Here is a 22157-nt window from a genome sequence, read left to right on the forward strand (position 1 = left end):
CTCCTCAAAATTATAGAGATCTAACACAGATTCCCACTCCATATATCACAAGCTATTCTCAACCTTGTCCACCTCTAAATAAGGTAATAAATCCAATATCACCAGTTGAATTTTTGATACCTGAATCTAGGATACAAGAAAATAAAGATTTTGCTAGCCTAGGAGATTTAAATAACCTTCCTAATTCACTAGATGGTTATGTACCATATGACATGCAAGAAGAAAAAGACATAAAATCAGAAGATAAACAATTTGACAATGAAAATCTTTATACAAAAGAAGAAAGCTTATTCGACACTACAAGTGAAGCATTTGATGATAAAACTAATAAAGAATATTTAGAAGATAACATACATTACATAAATGAAAACAGACCAGTGTACGACACAAAATATTTAATAGATAATCACTACATACAAAAAGAACCAATGGAAACACTACGAAATGAAGATAAAATAGACACTATAGACTTCACAAACAGAAAAATGGAATACAATAATCTTAAACATAAACAAGAAAATAACACAGAATTTACTCAAGAATCACTTTACAATACACATGATCTAACTCCCGAAATAACTAGTAAAAATCCTTACATAGTTAACAAAAACGCAAACGATTACTATAACAATCGATTTAATAGACCTAGTACTATAAATTTGGAACCTAATCCTAATCTAAATCTAGATAATTTACTTCTCCAACCATCTAACAACTTTGATTATAAAGAAATGCCGAATATTAAATATTCTGGCTATAAAAGTTACCAAACGCCTTTGACAAGACAAAACAATATACCTCCATTGCCTTGTAATCCGTCTATACCGACATATACAAGTATGGATTCAAAATTAGGACTTGATTTCAACCCTACAAATATACACACACCTACTGAAAACACAATAGCTCAACCTGATTTCAACTTTAACACTATAAACTTAGGTCCAAAATCCTTTGATTCAAGACGCCCAGAAACAAACTTTAATAATTTGAATCTAAGTCCAAAATTATTTGATTTAAGACAAAATGTTTTAAATCAACCAGATATATGCCTTAATACTGTCGATTTAAGTCCAATTTCCAATGAACTTACAACTGATACAAGAGCAAGACAAGATAGTTTAAATCAACCAGAAACAAACCTTATCACTTTAGATCAAAGTCCAATTTCCAATGAACTTACACCCGACACGAAAGATATAAAAGATAGCTTAGTAAAATATATAAAAGAAAATGATATAACGAAACAAAACAATGAAATAACTATTCCTGTAGGCAACATAGTAATTCTAGATACAAAACCTATTACAGATAATATAGAAGACTTCAAAGATAAAGGTTTAGATTTGAAAATGTGGAAATCAAATGTTAAAATAGTAAATGCTGAAATTAAACTCAAATCTAAAGATGTTACTTTCAACAATTTTATGCCAATAATTACTAAAGACAGTGTTGTTGATTATGCTGATGTCATTAAAAGATATATTGAAGATAAGTATGGGAATTGCATTGTAATGGATCAGCCCTACAGTCAAGAGAATAGGCATGCAGTGTTGAATCATTTTGAACCTCATGCTGTGGGTAATGAGTTCAATTTACTCTGGCCGAGTCAGCGTTGGTAGAGTTGAAAATTTAAAAGGTACTAAGTATTTTTTGTCGGTGGGTTTGCTAGCGTCCCCGTGTTTCCTGTGCCGAAGCAGGATGCAAATCCTGGTCCCACCTTCCAATAGCTATGTGTGTTACATCTTTGGATAGGTAATTTAACGTATAAATAGCATTACTTACTGTATTTTTCAAGAACTACCATGTTTAATAAAGAATAACTCTGAACGGACTAAGATTTGGAACTTGGCGCCATAGTAACTTTTATTCAGCTTAAAATAAAACGTGTCCTATATTTTTATCCAGACCATAATCTACCATAATATTAAAAGTCACGCCTGTCTCCCATGGGGATAGGCAGAGACAATGGAACGCCAATTGCTACGATTCTTACACACATCTTTCGCTTCATCAACAGTCATCAGTCTTTTCATGCATGCTCGTCGGTTAAAGGTACTTTTAATTTAGTCCTTCTTTAATATATCGCCAATCTGGTCTCTATATATTTAGGGATAAAATAGTATGTAAAAATAATTTAATAATGTGTATTCTGTTATTTTGTAGATATTAAAGAGTATATGTATGTTAATTTTAAGTCTGTTGTGATCAGCAGTATATTGTAAAAATATCTATCTAATATTTTTTTATGGTATAAGCCGGTAAACGAACAGACGGATCACCTGATGCAAAGCAATCGCCGCCGCCCATGGACACTTGAAACACCAGAGGCATTACAAGTGCGTTATTGACCTTTTGGGAGTTAGGAATTTAAAGATCGTTGGGGAATCGGAGATTGGGAAGATGAGGTAATTGGTAACTCACATAAGGCAAGCGGTGTTTTCTGGGAGGTCGTGGTATCACTCCGGTCGAGCAGAAGCATGGCTCTCCCACACTTTCGACGCCTATCGATTCGTAGCCGAAATGGTATGCTAATTTTGAGCAACATTCCGACACTCATAGCATGAGCAAGTGTTCAATTGATGCGCTTGAAAGTGCTTGAAATTAGCATAAGTAACAATACCTTTATGGTAAGAGTCCACAGGCCCGCATCGCACGCAACGGATTTTAGTTTGTCTTGTATAGAAACTCATACAACTGCGTCCACTGATCCGCATCGTACGGACCGCATCATCGGCAATGCCTACATGCGATGCGTACTGATGACGTCATACGGAATGCCGATGCCAAAAATCCGAGTGAAAGTGGTATCGGCAATCTGATTGCTGATACTCGCGTCGGCAATCCGAATGCTGTCGATACAGTGGACGCAGTCTGAAAAATTTATCCTTTTGATGCGATCCGTCCGATGCGTACGATGCGGGCCTGTGGACGCTTACCTTTACGGATTAGACAGATATTTTTTTAATAATATTGTATTATTTATGAATATTTATAATATAAGACTGAATGAATAATAATTAAAATGTGATATGAATGTATCTTTTGTGGTTTTATTTTAAAACTAACTACCGTACTTATTTTTTATTTTAAAACACAAAACGAATTCTTCAAATCGGACCAGTAGTTCCGAAGTTTAACGCGTTCAAATCAAGAAACAGTTAAACTCTTCATCTTTATATATTAGTAAGTAAGTATAGATAAAATATATATTCGTATCTATATGGGTATATCTATACCCAATGGGAGTAACACCCACATCTGTTTCGTATCCCATGTAATGTTGTGTTACTTAACTATTACTTTATTTTTTATGGTATAAGACGGTAAACGCAGTTCTATCACCTGATGGTAAGCAATCGTCGCCGGCAAAGACACTCGAAACACCAGAGGCGTTACAAGTGCGTTTCCGGCCTTTTGGAAGTTATTAATTGAAGGATTGGAAAGATTGGGAAGGGAGAGTATTTGGGCCTCCGATAACCTCACTCACACAACGCAAACCTTATTTCACGTCGGTTTTCTGCTCGGCCGTGGTATCACTCCGGTCGAGCCGGCCCATTTGTGACGAAGCATGGCTCTCCCACACTTAAATAATCTCAACCTTTTGAATTCACAGTCAAAGTATCTGAAGTTTTCTGTTTAATATTATGTATAACTTGACTTTGTCTTCCAAAGTTCTGCCTTTTGTTTAATAATGAAGGTTTAAATAAATTATTAGATCTTAATGCTGAACTTAAGGCTTCCTTCTTTGAGAGCAGCAATTATTAAGTCGCCACCGTGTCTCTTTCCGCGAGTATTGTGTACCCGACTAAGAGGCTATATATTTGACAGATAGATAGGATAAGGGGCAAAGTTTTAGGGTGATTTTTCGCTAGAAATGTGCTATGTGGAGCTGCGGACTACCTAGCGGGTTTACCGGGGCTCTGGTTCGAAAAGCAGGAGTAGGAACGGGGTGGTTTTTAGCCAGTAAGAGTCTGACACTCCCTCACGCCTCGCCCAAGGCGGGAGAAGTAATTGGATAATTTTACAATCACAAAAAAAATTGGGGCGTAGTTTTAGGGTGATTTTCCACCAGAGATGTACTATGTAGTTATGGTATGAGAATTTAATAGCTAAGCTGTGAAACTATATGCCGTTTCCACGGATACTAAATTATGTATGTAGCTGTGCGAGGAAGATGCGCAGCTCGAGTATGCGATGTATCGAAAGTAGGGAAGCCATCAATAGTACGCATCTTTCCATATAAAAAAAACATAGCTTAGTTGAGTCCGTTTCCACCAGTGCTAAGCTATGTGTACCAATGAATAAATAAAGATACAAAAGTAAGTAAAAGTATTTGGTCACTTCGTTCCCCTATAAAACGGATTTGTGAAAAACTTAGTGATTCTTTGAGGCGGTGCTTAAATCCTTTGGGTTTGCTGAAAACAGTTGTTTCAGGAAAGGGTTAAAAATAGTAAGTATGTTACAAGTGCGTTGAGTGCAAAGTTTTACAACCGTTTTTGGTGTTAAAATAAATGTGGCTATGCAGATGTTTTCGTGGTATCTTTATTTTTTTCCTAAAAATGTTGCCCCACACTAGGATTGTCTCCTGTGTCGTGGGTGCGTTTACAAACATACAAGTTCACATACACATGACACACAGACCCGGAACGATAATTTGTGAACCAAACAAGGTATTGCTCCGTGCAGGAATCGAACCCGCTACACGTTGCGCGGCAACTAGTTGCCCGGTCACCGCACCAACCTTACAGTCAATGTGAAAATATATCCTAATTTTAGTTATTCGAATTAAAAGGTGGTTTTCAGTTTGACCTGTAAGTATGTATGTACATATATGTGTGAGCAATTATCTCGCGTTTGACTGAACCTATTTTGATGTGGTTTTCAGGAAGTATAATAGTTTTAGATTGCTTACGTGTTTGTATGTATGTTTGTTACTCAATCACGTCAAAATGCCTGAAAGGATCGGAATAAAATTTGGAACAGGGCTAGATTATGGTCTAGAATAACACATAGGCTACTTTTCACCCCAAGGGAATACGGACAAAGCCGCTGATATAAGCTAGTTATGAAATATATGACACGAGTACAGATAAGGATCGCGCCAGTATATTATTATTAGTGTTCACATAATAGTTCATTAATGTTTCAAATTCAATCATGTTGCACCTCGCGTGTTGCTAACTACCCGTTAATACTAGGGCTGTTACTGAACAACGCTTTTTTTAAAGTCCCAATACACCCACTAGGTAATTCAGGCATCAGCCCTACTGGGCCCCATCTGTGGTGGTCTCAAGGGTCTTTGAGGCGCGTGCGGAACGTGACGCACGTGTGCGGTCTGCTCCTGAATATCCAATCCCCAAATTTCCAATCTCTTATCTACCATCTCTATTCTCCAAACATTTATCTCCAATTTCCAATCAAAACATAAAATCCCCAAATCCTGAATACCTAAATCTTTAAAAGGCCGGCAATGTTATTAGAATTGTTACCCCTCTGGAGTTGCAAGAGTCCATGGGCGGCGCTGATTATTTGAAAACGAGCAGACGTATCACATGATGGTAAGCAATCGCCACCGCCCATGGACACCCGAAACACTAAAGCCGTTACAAGTGCGTTGGGAGTTCGGAGTTAGGAATTTATATGGGTCTCCGGTAATCTCACTCACACAACGAAACACAACGCAAGCGTTGTTTCACGTCGGTTTTCTGTGAGGGTGTGGTATCACTCCGGTCGAGCCGAGCATGGCTCTCCCACACTTAAATGAACAAGTTACCAGTAAATTTCCTTTAAAAAAGAAATAAGCTCTTATTCAATTATTGGCAACCATAGGTTAATACTGAAAATGAATAATATTTCAGTCCCATTATGTAATCACCACACGCTGCATGTTGTCGAGTTTGTACTAACATGTCGTTATATTGATTATTTTAAACTACACAGCTGTAGTAGCTGTGAACTTCTGTAAATATAATTTTCAGTTCACTTCGTTTAAAAATACCCAGTTGGTATACACACTCAAACCTGGGGGTCTACTCTAATTCAACGAACGAACGAAAAAACTTCGCAGATTGCATACTACAATTCTATTTATTGCGAACTTTCGTGAACAAAAATGAACGAATGAAATGAAGATAAATAAATAGGTTTTGATATGAAATAAAAAATAAAACGTTATTTCAAGTAATTCTATTAGTAAATCAATAAAACCTCCGGCCGAAGATTAAAAGAAACTTCGGATTCGAGAACCCCCCGTAGGCCTCCTGCTCCTAAGTGTAACAAACACCAAAATCAGTTCAGTCTTTTAAAAAAAAAAAAAAACGTTGTCCCACACTAGGATTTTCTCCTGTATCCGTATGTGCGTTTACAAACATACAAGTTCACATACACATGACACCCAGACCCGAAACAACAATTTGAGGATCACACAAAGAGTTGCTCCGTGCGGATGCGGAAATCGAACCCACCACACGTTACGCGGCAGCCGTTTGCCCAGCCACCGCGCGAACTGTGCAATTTCAGTAAACTTCGTTTAACAATAACCGACTTGCAATATCCTCTTTTTGAAGTCGGTTAATATACTAAAACCTGCTCTTAAGTGTAACAAACACTTTTCTGAAAACCACATCAAAATCGGTTCAGCCCATCCTGAGATTAGCGCACACAAACATACATTACTACACTAGTGATGTGAATGTATTAAATAAGAATATTGACCTAAGAATAGTAATTTTGTACATTCATTGGGTTTTTGGAGAATCGGGGATTAAAATTATTGGGCTTCTGATAACGTAATTCACATAACGCAAGCGTTGTTTCACGTCGGTTTTCTGCTCGCTCGTATCACTCCAGCCTAATCAGCCCAGCAGTGCCGAAGCATAGCTCTCCCACACTTAACAAATGGCTAGTTTAAAAATACGAGCAGTCCAAAGCCATAGCACCGGCGCTTGCATTAGCATGTCGACTGATGTGTATCTAACACGTGAACAGCGGCCCAGCTATCGTTGTTTGTACCTACTGTATGTGATTACACTGGAGTATACTATGATTGACAGGTACAACCAGGTGTATAATTAATAAATGCTTTTTTTAAGGTGGGAAAATCATTCAATGACTTTTCTCGCCTTGGGCGAGGCGAGAGGGAGTGTCAGACTCTTACTGACTAAAAACCACCCCGTTCCTACTCCTGCTTGTCGAGCAGAAGCTTCAGTAAACCCGCTAGGTAGTCAGCAGCTCCGGATTACACTATGCTATGATTGATAGCTGTTTAAAAGCAAATGTGAACGAGTACGAAATGATAAATCGCTTATATTTTTAAGTCCACTACGAATTTGCTTTACGTTTTAAGTAAGAACCAACTTTAGATAACAGAGAGTAAAGTTCCCTAAGTAAAGCACTATCCTCCGACCGGGCGGTGATCGTGTCTGGCAGCTTTCTGCCCAACTGTAGTTCGTTGAGATTGTCTATCCATGTTTATTCGCTTGTACACTTCACATGTGCGATGTATGGTTTATGACGTCATCCGTTGATTTGTTCGTCGATAGTCTATGTGCGACTTCTGTCATCTGTCACTTGTCAGGTGTCGCCACACAACCAATCAGAGCGCCCAAAAAGAATCTCGTTTCGTTTTCGAGAGATTGCTAGATAGAATAGAGCGCATTAAAACCGTTTAACACGAAAAGTATTCTTCATATAAAATTATTCTATCTAATTAAATGTGTGCTCGCTATGCTTCGGCACTGCTGGGCCGGCTCGACAGAAGTAATACCACGGCCTCCTAGAAAACCGACGTGAAACAACGCTTGCGTTATGTGGATGAGGTTACCGGATGCCCAATTACCCCCTTCCAAATCTTCCCAATCCCAGATTCCCTGAACAACCCTTAAATTTCTAACCCCGCAAAAGGCCGCAACGCAATTGTATCTCCTCAGGTGTTTTGTGAGTCCACGGGCGGCGGCGATTGCTTACCATCACCATGGTGATAATATGTCTGACCATTTACCGGCTTATACCATAAAAAAATACGACATAAAATGTTCAATTTCGTTCGAACCCAGAATCAAATCCCATTACCACCTACTACCAATTCGCACTTTTGCGCTTACTTAATGTCAATAAACTAATAATTGCAAATACCACCGCCAGAGGGCGTTGAATGTCAAGACTGTAAACATTTTAAATGTCACATCGATTTGAAATATTAAACTTCAAAATTGATATGTGAATATAGGGGGTACATAGAGATTGTAAGTTGCTAGATACTCCCACTCGGTTTCCCCCCACTCCTATTGATCGTAGCGTGGTTTTACCTATGGTATAAGCCGGTAAACGAGCAGACGGATCACCTGATGGTAAGCAATCGCCGTCACCCATGGACACTTGAAATACCAGAGGCGTTACAAGTGCATTGCCGGCCTTTTTGGGGTTAGGAATTTAAGGGTTATTCTCACACGGAGAAGGTTTGAGCATTAATCACCACGCTTGCTCAATGCGAGTTGGCGATTTCAAACGTATAATTAGAAATTATAAGCCCAGGTTTCCTCACGATGTTTTCCTTCACCGTTTGTCAGTGGTGTCTAAATAATCTTAGAAAGTACATATAACTTGGAAATAGTCACATTGGTACTTGCCGTTGGTAGGTTTCAAACCCGTATCCTCATGCATGAGGAGCAGGCATCTTAAACCTCCGCCGAATGCCACCATGACATTCGCCCTTTACAGTATGTAAATTAAGTTGATCTTTTAAAAGTTGCAAAATGAAAATCCTGTGCAAACAAAAATAATTCTGCCTCTAGGCTTTCCCGATCTCTGCCAATTTGTAGTACCTTAGTTGACACTAAGGACCCTGATCCGGAGCTGCGGACTACCTAGCCGGTTTACCGTGACGCCGGCTCGAAAAGCAGGAGTAGGAACGGGGTGGTTTTAGTCAGTAAGAGTCTGACACTACCTCTCGCTTCGCCCAAGGCGGGAGAAGTCATTGGATGATTTTCTCCGCTCAAAAAAATAAAAATAAAATAAAATAACTTTTTTTTTTCATGTGAAATGGGTCGACGTTTGGCCGCTATCTCGCCTGACGGTAAGTGATGATGCGGCCTACGATGGAGCACGTCTGCCCATAAGCAACCTATTCACTCGGGCTTTGAAGACACCCAGGTTATACCCATCAGGAAACACAGACTCCGGCAAGGAGTTCCGCTCCCTAGCAGTTCGCACAAGGAAGCTTGAAACGAAGCGCTTCGTGCGAGTGGGTGGGATATCTACCATGAAGCGGTGACGCCTCGCCGATTGTCTTGTGGTTCGATGATGGAAAAATAAACACTAATGATACCCGCGGGAAGACTATGATAACAAATGCGTTGTTCACTGCTCCACACGGTATCAGAGAACCCTCAATAACATTATTTTAATTCACACCACTGTACTAAATCCTGTTGCAACTAGGTAGTGATCGTTTCAACGATTTATGACTAACTATCACGCAAGTTTTACTTTTAAGTAGGGCTGTTCAGGGGGCTTACTCTTGAATGATGAATCCAATAGGGATGATGACGGGGTAAGAAAATTAAAAATCTATTCAGTCCGTCAGTTAGGTAATGAAAAAATATTAGATACGTATTTCTTTTATTTTGTCATATATACTCTAATACTTACTAATATTATAAAGCTGAAAAGTTTGTTTGTGTGTTTGTTTGTTTGTTTGTTTGTTTGAACGCGCTAATCTCCAGAACTACTGGTCCTATTTGAATAATTCTTTTTGTGTTAAATAGTGCATTTATCGAGGAAGGCTATAGGCTATAAAAAATCACGCTATGACCAATAGGAGCCAAGCAGGGCGGGTGAAACCGCGCGGAAGCAGCTATATAAGATAACACTACATAGATAAAACGAATCAAAGTTTAGGAGTGGGAGCAAATACGTCAATTCTACGTATAAAACGTACCTAGAAGTAACGTCACGCGATATTTCAAATCGATATACATATCTTCGAAAGTATTTGTTTCTGTGAGAAAATAAAAAATACGTATGTAATGTTTTAAAATAATCTACAAGACGGACATTAAAATAAAAAGTAGTCATCTACACTATTAATTTAGTATGTTCTACAAAAGTTATAATATAAACATGATGGGGACTTATTAATTAGCACTTTAGAGAACAAAAGAGAATTAAAATTCGGAATCAATGGTTTGAATACACTCAGCATGACTTCATAGCGGTTTAAAACACACTAGGAAAGAATCACCGCTTTTCAAATGTACTATTGTTTTCTGTGGTAGAAAAACAATGAGTCCATTCACCTTTTTAACTTAGGGGAGGTTGTGTAAAACACCATAATATCACGCCTATAATTTATAAAAAGGTGTAGACAGAAGTGCACGTTTTTTTATGGTATAAGCCGGTAAACGAGCAGACGTATTACCTGATGTTAAGCAATCGCCGCCGCCCATGGACACTTGAAACACCAGAGGCGTTACGTTTTGGGGGTTAGGAATTTAAGGTTTGTTGGGGAATCGGAGATTGGGAAGATTGAGAAGGGGAGTAATTGGGCCTCCGGTAACCTCACTCACACAACGCTGTGGTTGTTTCACGTCGGTGTACAGCTCGGCCGTGGTATCACTCCGGTCGAGCCGACACAGCAGTGCCGAAGCATGATTCTAGGTTCTAGAAGCTAGAATCTAGGGTAAGGTATAGTATCTAAGTATGTAGTATTTTATTTAAAACTTACCTCTTAGACGCTGAAGCGAAAGATTATTCGGGAACTACCTGAAATCATTAAACAAATACCTGAAATTAATTTCACACATACATATTACGGCACGTAATGCCGCTATACAATGTACACCCACTTTTCACCATTTGTGTTATAAGTCCCATGTAATAGGGGGTGAGCCTATTGCCATATACTGGACACAATTCCAGAGTCCGTGCTACTACCGAGAAATTTTCGAAAATCTGAAAAAAAGACTCGGCCTACGAGGCAGAATCCGTATTTTCTAGACGTTAAAGCGCATTTTTCATTGCACCTACATAGGTCCCAAAAGATTTTAAAGTGCAACAGAAACAAATAAACAATTTTCGACTTTTTCTTCTAAAAAATAGAGTGCAATTTCGATTGCATCGATTTCAAAAGGGTTTCAAAATTATGACAATTCAATCAGAGTGTGATTTTTACTTTTTAGTTTGACTTAGGGGCCGCTTTTAGGGGTCGCTTTTAGGGGTCGTGTTAGGGGGTCTATCAAATACTATTATAGGGGGCACGTATCAACTGAAAAGCTTTTAACTTTAATAAGATTTTTGGTGAAGTCCCGGGTTCGATTCCCGGGTTGAGTGAAAAGGGTGTTTTGAGACACTTCAGAGTAGGTACTTGGTAAGTTAAAGATTGTTGAATTTTGTAGTTTACATTTCTCGAAAATATATGCTAAATAATAAATATATTTTTATTTAGTTTGAAAACTATGTGTTATGACTATAAGTGTGATTTTCCACCAGAAATGTGCTATGTAGCTATGCTACGAAGATGTAATAGGTAAGCTGTGAAACTATATGACCGTTTCCACTGATACTAAGCTATGTAGCTGTGCGAGGAAGATGCGCAGCTCGAGTATGCGATGTATCGATAGTAAGAATTTTTTTATTATCCAATGAATGAGGCGAGGGTAGTGTTAGAGTCTTACTGACTAAAAACCACCCCGTTCCTACTCCTGCTTTTCGAGCCGGAGCCTCGGTAAACCCGCTAGTTAGTCCGCAGGCTCAGAAATATGCATCTCTACCTACCGCTGCGAGGATAAAAAGGCGTGCCAATATGTAATATGAAATACCTATTATTAGGGGTTATTAGGGGTATTACAGGGTTTTTTTCGGTTTTTCGAAAATTTCTCAGTAGTAGCACGGAGTCTGGAATTGTGTCCAGTATATGGCAATAGGCTCGCCCCCTATTACATGGGACTTATAATACAAATGGTGAAAAGTGAGTGTACATTGTATAGCGGCATTACGTGTCGTAATGTGCGCCTCTGCCTACCCCTTCGGGGATAAAAAGGCATGCCAATATAATAAAATATGTATTATTAGGATTTCTTAAATAACAACAATTCGATTATAAAGCTGCAAATTGTGATTACCATCAAATTTCATTCATTTATAGAGTCTTTAATGATAGATGCTAATGATTTCTTAATGATACTCCGAAATTCCAAGAATTCTATAAATAAGTAGCTGTGTAAGTGTGGGAGCCATGCTTCGGCACTGCTGGGCCGGCTCGACCGGAGTGATACCACGGCCGAGCAGACAACCGACGTGAAACAACGCTTGCGTTGTATGAGTCCGGTTACCGGAGCATCAATTCCCCCTCTTCCCAAACCTCGATTTCCCTTAAATTCCTGACCCCTAAAATGTCGGCAACGCACTTGTAAAGCCTCTGGTGGTTCAAGTGTCCATGGGCAGCGGCGATTGCTTACCATCAGGTGATCCGTCAGCTCGTTTACCGGCTTATACCATAAAAAACGTGTACTTCTGTATACACCTTTATAAAATAAAGGGTGTGATATTATTAAGGTGTTTTACACAACCTCCCCTAAGTTAAAAAGGTGAATGGACTCATTGTTTTTTAAGTCCTAAGCTATGTGTACCAATGAATATGATTGGTGGAAGCCAAACGCGTCCACAGCAACGTAGCATAGCACATCTCTGGTGGAAAAGCAGTCTTGTTCTCTGGAATTTTGCCTACTTTATCCAAAAACCCAGAATCGATTACAAACATTTCCCTACACACACACAATGTCACGCCTTTTATCCCCGAAGGGTAGGCAGAGATGCACATTACGGCACGTAATGCCGCTATACAATGTACACCCACTTTTCACCATTTGTGTTATACGTCCCATGTAATAGGGAGTGAGCCTATTGCCATATACTGGACACAATTTCATACTCCATGGTACTACTGAGAAAGTTTCGAAAAACCGAAAAAACACCAATAATACTTTGCCTAACCCGGGAATCCCTTATCCGGCAGTCGCACTTGCGACCACTCGACCAACGAGACAGTCTTACATTTCTCTACTTTTATCCGAATTCAATAATTGTTTTCTCACTACACCAAGTAATAAAATAATACCAGTTTATCATGGTCTGGCTTTGTTTGATCTCTCCTTAGATTTACCAGTCAGTTTATACTGGAGAACATATGGAGTTTCTTGCTCGTTCTTCTCCATAGGAATCTACACTTTGGAACGAGCAAATAGACCAACTAGAGGACTGACCGACCTAATTATTATTATACTTGCTTTGACGTTCAAAAGTGCCTTCCTGGTCTATTTGAAATAAATGATTTTGACTTTGACTTTGACTGGTTTATTTTAAACAAAATCACATCGTGGTATAATAATCTTGGAAAAACATAATTCTCGTAAAGGTATGAAAATTAAAAATCTATTTAATCCGTCAGTTAGGTAATGAAAAAAAATATTAGACACGTATTTTTTTATTTTGTCATATAAGATAACAATACTTAGGTAACTTAGATTTTTAAAAAGAGTAACGATGGAGTTTCTTGATTGTCTTCTCCATTCGAAACTACACTTTGGAACGAGCGCCTAGCTTCACTGACAGACAGACTGACGGACAATTCAATTTGACGTTTCAAAAGTGCCTTATTTAGGATTAATTGAAATAAATGCTTTGACTTTGACTTTGATAATACCAATTAAAGTTATTTTCTCTACTGCTACTCTACTCTGCTAGTAGCAGCGACAGTCGCCGCGTCGTGTGTCGCGGAATGCTGCTCATGAATATGAGCCTCTAGCATGGCTTGAAACTAGTCGAGTTCCTCGTCAAACAGTTACGTGAGTAAGCCGATAACATTATAATTAATTTAGTATGTCTCACGAAAGTTATAATAAAATCATATCCTATTCTTCATCACTTTCAGTAGTAACAAAATAAAAATAAAATGAATTATTTATGCGCTGTTAAACGAAATTGTGATTGCAATTTATGGATTTGGCAAACGAGCACCTAGCTTCACTGACGGATAAACTGACAGACTATTATTTATTTCTTTATTTAGTTGACATTTCAAAAGTACCTATTTATGGTTTAATTGGAATATAAATGATTTGACTTTAACTTGGGACTTTCCCATTTATTATGTATTATTAAACAATTTTATTAAGATTGCTCCGTTGGTTTGTTTGTGTCAAATTTAATAACTGCAATTCTATTTTTAGGTAACCTCACTCACACCACGAAACACAACGCAAACGTTGTTTCACATCAGTTTTCTGTAAGGCCGTGGTATCACTCCGGTCGCTTTTCCTTTAGGTAGTTTTATCATTGACATCCACAACCTATTTTTTCGTTTCAAAGTAACAATCAGGTGACAGACCACTGCTGGACTATGAGCCTCCTCTACATAAGAGGGTTTGCCATAATCTCCGCAGGCAGGCGGGTTGGAGATCGCAGTGTAAAAGGTTCAGGTTTATCAGAGAGCGCTGCTGCACGGTCTCTGTCTAATGTGTAGTCCCTTAGTCGGGTATATGACACCCGCGGGAAGAGTAGGGGTGGTAACTAAATGAATCTAGCATTTTATATTGTTAGTCTATCCATACTTAATAAATGAATTTAAATTCTTGCAACATATCTTTAAAATACCATTTCAAATAACAAAAGAAGATCTCAATACTTATTTTACTACATAACGTACAAAGCTTCATGTACGAAACCATTGAAAAGTATACTCATAAACATGTGAATTAAGGTTTAAATTACCGTGGATATCAATATAAATGTAATGTAGGTTGAATTTATATAACAATTGTAGTATAAAAACCTCTTATATTGCTAGCTAGGCTCACTCATAGCGCGAACGAAAACGCGTGGCTCACAGCAAAAGAACTTACTACACAAAACTACACACAATCGGCTTAAAAACACATAAAAAACACACAAACTATATATCAAAACCTTCGTTATTAAATAAGGAACCGATTTATACAGAAAAACCTACCGATTTTCAGCGATCCACACCCGAAAACACCACTGAAAGCGCGTTCATTTCAGCTATGAAACGCCATATTGAAGTAACATTTTGCACAGAAAACCGCCTCAAATACACACTTTTAAACACAATTTTTCACTGTAAAAAACACTGAAATGTATTAGAAAATTAATGTATAATAAAATACGTGTATTAAACAGGGTTTTTTAAAGGTTTTTTCTATGTTTTTTTGAACGGGAGAGACGCATCCGTTCGTTCTGAATTCTCGTTCTACACTGGAAAGGTTCGATACTTAGGTGCTCGGAGTAGGGATAAGGGGTCTGCTTTTTGATGCGGTATTGTTTTTCAAAATGTTTATACATAAATGTGTTGTCTTTTAGTATAAGTGTTTTAAACTGACATGGTCACTAACGCTAGTATTAGAACTTGAGACGGGATGCTTACCATGTTTATGAGTTTTCGATATTTCGGTAGTGTTGCAAGCGCCATGATAACGGATGAAACTGGAAACGCTTTATATATTAAGTTTCAAATAAAGGCTTCAGTGAGTATTTTATTGAAATGTTTATTTCTATATGTATCTTCGAAGGATTATACCTATATACAATGTTATATTGTATATTATCAGTGTTATATAAGGAGTTCTAAAAGTAACTGCCACGGCTTCAATGGGAGGTAGTGTTGTGTTTGAAGATTACAATAGTGAAGACATTTCGTACCCTGGACCAGTTAACTCAATTTGAGAACATAAATAAGATAGAGAAACATTGACTCCACTCTGCATATAGTGGCGTTCCGTCGATAAAAACAATTGCTATCAATTGAGAAGTTGTTATTTATTAAAACGAATTGAACCCGCTACACGTTACGTGGCGGTCGGTTGCCCAACTACCGCACCAACCGTGCAGTTTATGTTAGTCTTCATATTATATTAGTATATGAAGAAAAATCCTTCTTAGTCTAACCCTTATAAAACACTAGCAAACCCGGCGAACTCCGTTTCGCCACCAATGATTTACTACATTTTCTTTGCTATAAACCTCACGGAGCCCGAGACCTTTCCAACGAATGCAAAACCGTGGAAATCGGTTCGTGCGTTCTGGAGTTATAGCGTCAGGAAGGAAAACCCGACTTATTTCTATATTATAGATTTTAATTACTAACATTCTGAGTCTCTAATCTACCCAAAACCAATTGTAAAAACGTATCCTACCGAATCACACTTCATACTAACTTACCTATTTCCCCCATCTCTAAAATGCCGCATCCATAGCACCCCTGCTCAAACTAACCTCCATGACAGACAAGGACAGAACACCGTGCGAGAGAGACGGCGAATCGGCGCGAACTCTCACACACATATCTATTAAAAATTATGTATTATTATTATTATAACGTAGTCATTTATTATTTATATATTTATTTTTAGATATTATATAACATATTTTTATCCCTATATACAATGTAAGATCTACTTTTCACCATTTGTGTTATAAGTCCCATGTAATAGGGGGTGAGTTCATTGCCATATAGAAGGCTCAATTCCAGATTTTTTTGAGGGGAAATAGTGACTTCTCCCGCCTTGGGCGAGTGAGAGGGAGTGTCAGACTCTTACTGACTAAAAACCACCCCGTTCCTACTCTTGCTTTTCGAACCGGAGCCCTGGTATACCCACTAGGTAGTATGCAGCTGAGTATCTCTTATGAGGGTTAGGAGTTGTTGGGGAATCAGGGATTTGAAAGATTGGGAAGGTAATTCGACCTCCGGTAAATCCATGTCAAAGTCAAAATTATTAATTTCAAATAGACCGATTCAAAAGTGCCTTCCACTTTTGAATGTCAAAGAAAATTATAAAAAAAAAACAAAGTGTCTGTCTGTCGGACAGCTCGGGCACCTCAACGCAAGCGTTGTTTCACGTCGGTGTACAGTTCGGCCGTGGTATCACTCCGGTCGAGCCGACACAGCAGTGCCGAAGCATGGCTCTCCCACATTTGGTCTAAGAATAGCTCTTGTCTTAAACTTTTGGCTACGCTACTACGGCGTAGTAAGTGCTACGTCATTCTACGTAGCACTGTCTACGAAATGCTACGTTTGTGTTAAAATTAGCTCTTAACGTAGCAATATCCTGTTTTTTTAAGGAGGGGAAATCATCCTATGACTTCTCCCGCCTTGGGCGAGGCGAGAGGGAGTGTCAGACTCTTACTGACTAAAAACCACCCCGTTCCTACTCCTGCTTTTCGAGCCGAAGCCCCGGTTAACCCGCTAGGTAGTCCGCAGCTCCGGATCAAGCATCAGCCCTACTGAGCCCCATCTGTGGTGGTCTGATGGCTCTTTAAGGCACGCGTGGAAACAAAAAAGATCTTGCCAAAGTCTGTGTTTCCTGATGGGTATAACCTGGGTGTCTTCAAAGCCCGAGTGAATAGGTTGCTTATGGACAGACGTGCTCCATCGTAGGCCGCATCATTACTTACCATCAGGCGAGATAGTGGACAAATGGGTCAACCATATTTTGCAATATAAAAAACCTACTTACTACAAATATTATTAGGATGCATAATATGGACATGTAATTTAAGAATATGTCAGAGGTGAGCCTCCTCTACATAAGAGGGTTTGCCATAATCTCCGCAGGCAGGCGGGTTGGAGATCGCAGTGTAAACGGTTCAGGTTTATCAGAGAGCGCTGCTGCACGGTCTCTGTCAAACATACGTCCCCTTCGTCGGGTATATGATACCCGCGGAAAGAATAGCGGTGGTGACAAATGTATTATATTTGCTTTGACGTTCAAAAGTGCTTTCCTGATCTATTTGAAATAAATAATTTTGACTTTGACTTTGACTTTGATTCTACGCTGCTGTTGCCTTATGACAAAGATACAGTTATATTCAATAACTAGGTGATGCTCTAGGTTTTGCTCGCGTTGATTACCAACTTTGTGACCAATAAAAATAGCCTAAGTTACTTCTTAGTACATCAGCAGAAAATCGGTCCTGCTATTTCAGAGATTAGCTGGAACAAATAGACAGACAGAAAAAAGTTGAAAATATAATATTTTGGTGCATGTATGGTATGTATATAATTATTTATTTATTTATATATTCAACTTTATGTACATGTATACAAAGGTGGACTTAATGTCAATTTGGTATTCTCTACCAGTCAACCTTGGGGTGATGCAGAGTAGGTGTAACAACAGGCATATATTGAAATAATATAACATAAACCAATTTATAATTATGTATATTCATTCATACACACGTAGTAAAAAGCAGTTATTTCAATATTACAAACAGCCTTCAATTTAAATTATTGTCTAGATGACATTTAATTTGAACACCAGTACTTACTCCCTATAGAATTAAAAGTCCCATTAATAAAATCAATCTACACATTGTACGACTCGGGAATCGATGTCAGACTACCTGTAGTGATGTATGTAGCGTCGTGCTTAAATTATGACTGCGCGACCTACGGCAATGTTAGGGAGCCGTGCAGCGCGCGGTAGTGGGTTTGATACTTGTGTCGTTTACAAGGTACTTTGTGTAAAGTCAAAGTCAAGTCAAAGTCAAAGCTTTTATTTCAATTAATCCTAAATTAGGTACTTTTGAAACGTCAAATTGAATTGTCCGTCAGTCCGTCCGTCAGTGAAGCTAGGCGCTAGTAAAAGTAACGTAGTTAAATTCACTGATCTAGCCAAAAATTTCGGAAATAATTTTGGCTTTTTTATGGTATAAGTCGGTAAACGAGCTGACGGATCACCTGATGGTAAGCAATCGCTGCCGCCCATGGACACTTCAATCACTAGAGCTGTTACAAATGCGTTGCCGGTTTTTTGGGGGGTTAGGAATTTAAATCCTTTTATCCCCGAAGGGGTAGGCAGAAGTGCACATTACGACACGTAATGCCGCTATACAATGTACACCCACTTTTCACCATTTGTGTTATAAGTCCCATGTAAGCCTATTGCCATTTTTAACCGACTTCAAAAAAAGGAGGAGGTTCTCAATTCGACCGTATTTTTTTTTTTTTTTTATGTATGTTAATCGATATCTCCGGCAGTTATAGACCGATTTGAGAAATTCTTTTTGTGTTTGAAAGAGTACGATGTCAGTGTGGTCCCATATAATTTTTTTTAAAGTCTGACCATAAATGTGGAAGATAATCCAGGGAACTCCTCAAAAATGAACAGAATGTGCTCTGCGTTTGAGTTTAAGTGATGTATATTAACTTATCTTTCTGAGTAACCATAAAATTCAGGACAGATAGTAGCATATCTGGTATAGAATGATGGGTAGCTTGATGTGCTGTCTGATTTACATGTGTATGTAGGTACCTAATCTGTTTGTGTTTGACAAATGCATATCTCTGGCAGTTATAGTCCGATTTGAGAAATTATTTTTGTGTTTGAAAGAGTACGATGGCAGTGTGGTTCCATATAATTGTTTTTAAAGTCTGGCCATAAATGTGGAAGATAATCCAGGGAACTTCTTAAAAATGAGCAGAATGAGCTCTGCGTTTACGTTGAATAGATGCATACTAGCTTATCTTTCTCAGTAGCCATAAAATTCAGGACAGATAGTAGCATATCTGGTATAGAATGATGGGTAGCTTGATGTGCTGTCTGAGTTACATGACTGTATACCTATGTGGGTATCTAATCTGTTTGTGTGTTTGACAACTAACTAAGTATGTAGCTTATGAACTGGTTATTGTTAGTTGTCGGCTCAGCAGATCATAAGTAAGGGTATCAGGTTAATATACATTTGAAAATAATGTAATTATGCGTCAATATGGATAGATATTAATATTATTCATTTAAACGGCGCTGTCTCATATGAGCAGCGCGTTTAATAGGTCGACCCATACTCAAATAAGTTATTCACTAAAAATCAAGAAATAAAAAACAATTTTAACAAAAAAACCGACTTCAAAAAATAAATATTCCAAAACAAATTAATATGCACTAAAAAGTAAAAGAAATAATTGCGTATTTTTCAACAACTTAATAGATCAACTAACTTTACTAACTCATCACACACATTATAATGTAAGTAGGTACAATTATTGTTATTTTTGGAGTCGGTGTCAGCCTAGGAAACGCCAACAACTAGCACGGCACGGGCGGAGTGGTGGTTGAGTACCTACTTACAACTGGTGTAAAACTGTAATGTTTTGTTGTGATAATAGGTAAATAACAAACCTATCTTAGTTGGCTGACACCGACTCCAGAAGTAACAATAATTGTACCTACTTACATTATAATGTGTGTGATGAGTTAGTAAAGTTAGTTGATCTATTAAGTGGTTGAAAAATACGCAATTATTTCTTTTACTTTTTAGTGCGTATTTATTTGTTTTGGAATATTTATTTTTTGAAGTCGGTTTTTTTTTGTTAAAATTGTTTTTTTATAAAAAAAATACTTAATATGTAACAGTATCAAAATTTTCTGCGCAGTGTATACGATCGATCGCCGACCCGAAGATTACCGAACAATACCGAAGTAACACGAAGCACTTACATTTAGTTAAACTTTAGTTTACATTCAATTGTTTTCTATACGATACAACTAAATACTTATACCATCACTAGAGGACTGACCGACAGACAGACGTTATTAATATTATTATATTTGCTTTGACGTTCAAAAGTGCCTTCCTGGTCTATTTGAAATAAATAATAATTTTGACTTTGACTTAATATAAAAATCATAGTAAAAAAAAACACGATTTCAGTGTTTTTTTTTTTTTTTGAGGGACATATATCGTCTAATGCATTCTTCCGCCTTGGTTGAGGCGAGAGGCAGGGGTTTTTTTTTATGGAATAGGGGCAAACAAGCAGACGTGTCACCTGATGGTAAGCGATCAGCGCCGCCCATGGACACTTGCAATACCAGAGGAGTCCTTTTATCCCTGAAAAGTTAGACAGAGGTGCACATTACAGCACGTAATGCCGCTGTACAATGTACACCCACTCTTCACCATTTGTGTTATAAGTCCCATGTAATAAGGGTGAGCCTATTGCCATTTACTAGGCACAATTTCAGACTCCGTGCTACTACTGTGCTGTGAGTGTTTGAAAATTAAAATACTAAATAAAAATTATTAATTTTATGATATTTTTTTCATAAAATTAAGTGCCCAGTATATGGCAATAGGCTCATCCCCTACTACATGGGACTTACAACATAAATTGTGAAAAAGTGTGTGTAAATTGTATAGCCGCATTACGTGCCATAATGTGTGAGGCACCTACCTACCTATCCTTTTGGGGAAAAAAGGCATGACGATATATAAAAAAAAAACTATATTTAAAAAAAACAAAAATCAATGAACGCTCCCTCCTCTCTCCTATAAGTGAAGAGCATCAATCACAATTTCAGTATGTAAAATGTCATGTTTTTCAATGCACGGTGGCGGCCCCTAGTGACGCCACACGTAATAATATTACACAGATTAAAACACAATCTCTAGTGGGACTCATTTGCGGGTCCGACTTCGCGTTTTATGTACACTCGGTAACACAAGTGTTTAAGTCTTTGACTGCCAATAGAAAACTGTTGAAGCATAAGTGTAGCCAGGGGTTTTGGGAGTTCAAACCCCCCCCCCCCCCGAAAAGTTAAGATAAAATTTAAGTAGCTAGTAACTGGTTATATCTATACTTACTTATACTTATACTTATATACACTTATATATAATATACGAGTATATATTTATATATATAATATTATATCGAGCTGAAGAGTTTGTTTGTTTGATTGTTTGTTTGTTTGTTTGAACGCGCTAATCTCCGGAACTACTGGTCCGAATTGAATCATTCTTTTTGTGTTGGATAGTGCATTTATCGAGGAAGGCTATAGGCTATAAAACATCACGCTATGACCAATAGGAACCGAGCAGAGCGGGCGAAAGTAGCTAGTTAGCATATATTCTCATGGATGAAGGAAGTATTATTCGTTTAACTTTCTTGAACCCCTCCCGATACTAAAACCTGGCTACGCCTATGTGTTAAAGGCAAATCCTCCGCTAACGTCGGTCACCGGTGACCACCACGGCGTTCAATGTGTTGATTTGTTGTTTTTTTTTATGGTATAAGCCGGTAAACGAGCAGACGTATCACCTAATGGTAAACAATCGCCGCCGCCTGTGGTCACTTGAAATAC

General features: G+C 38.2%; 2 protein-coding genes across 3 annotated transcripts in view; both read right to left on the reverse strand.

Moving 5' to 3' along the window:
* LOC126911813 (igLON family member 5-like) overlaps window positions 1-10764 on the reverse strand; it is a 137101-nt gene extending 126337 nt beyond the window's left edge. Inside the window, exon 1 of the mRNA XM_050700739.1 lies at window positions 10727-10764. The gene's annotated coding sequence lies outside the window, so the exon portion shown is untranslated. The remainder of the gene's footprint in view (window positions 1-10726) is intronic.
* LOC118280961 (ran GTPase-activating protein 1-like) overlaps window positions 1-22157 on the reverse strand; it is a 75935-nt gene that overhangs the window by 26140 nt on the left and 27638 nt on the right. The window lies entirely within an intron of this gene.

The sequence above is a fragment of the Spodoptera frugiperda genome, chromosome 19 (genome assembly GCF_023101765.2).
Source record: "Spodoptera frugiperda isolate SF20-4 chromosome 19, AGI-APGP_CSIRO_Sfru_2.0, whole genome shotgun sequence".
Taxonomy (NCBI): Eukaryota; Metazoa; Arthropoda; class Insecta; order Lepidoptera; family Noctuidae; genus Spodoptera; species Spodoptera frugiperda.